Source organism: Priapulus caudatus, unplaced genomic scaffold (assembly GCF_000485595.1).
Source record: "Priapulus caudatus unplaced genomic scaffold, Priapulus_caudatus-5.0.1 Scaffold83, whole genome shotgun sequence".
Lineage (NCBI taxonomy): Eukaryota > Metazoa > Priapulida > Priapulimorpha > Priapulimorphida > Priapulidae > Priapulus > Priapulus caudatus.
Window position 1 is genome coordinate 443976 of NW_014577144.1, and position 863 is coordinate 444838.

Genomic DNA, 863 nt, shown 5'->3' on the forward strand with positions numbered 1-863 from the left:
CGCGTGGACCCGTAATGGCGGCTCTCTGTTACTAGCAGCACCGATGCGAGCAATGGCAAGAACAAGACACAGCAATGGAGATCAAGACACAGCGATGCGAATCAAGACACAGCGATGCGAATCAATACACAGCAATGCGAAACAAGACAAAGCAATGGCGAGCAAGACTCATCAATGCGAATCAATACACATCAATGGCGACCAAGACACAGAAGTATGGAACAAGACACATCAATGGCGATCAAGACACAGAACAGGACAACGGGAAGCGCATCTCAGCAAGATACGGACACTAGCGAATCAGCGGCCACGCCGCAAGCGCGCAGCCGAACCATATGCTGTGACGGATAAAGGATCGGCGTCCATCGCACAGCCAACAGACACCGATGTCGTCTCATCCTGTCTGCACTGCCAGCTGGCGACACTGCTAACGACACGATTGTGCTCATTTGGACTCCATATTTCTTTACATGACCATAGTGATGCTTTGCGTATGGAATGTAAAGAAGTATGGAGCTTCCGTGAGACGTTTCAACGACGAAGGCGTGGTTGGTTCGAACGCGCCGCTCGTGCATCTTCGGAAATCGGTTCGGCTTACTTCGCGGTATTGTTCCTGCATGGTACGTCACGCGGTGTGGATATGTCACACGCACGCACACGCACGCACACGCACGCGCGCAAGCATGCATTTACGCACGTGCGCATATATATATATATATATAAAAATATAGAGAGATATCTAGCAGCGAACCATACGAGCCTAAGTCGTGTGTGTGTGTGTGTGTGTGTGTGTGTGTGTGTGTGTGTGTGTGTGTGTGTGTGTGTGTGTGTGTGTGTGTGTGTGTGTGTGTGTGTGTGTGTGT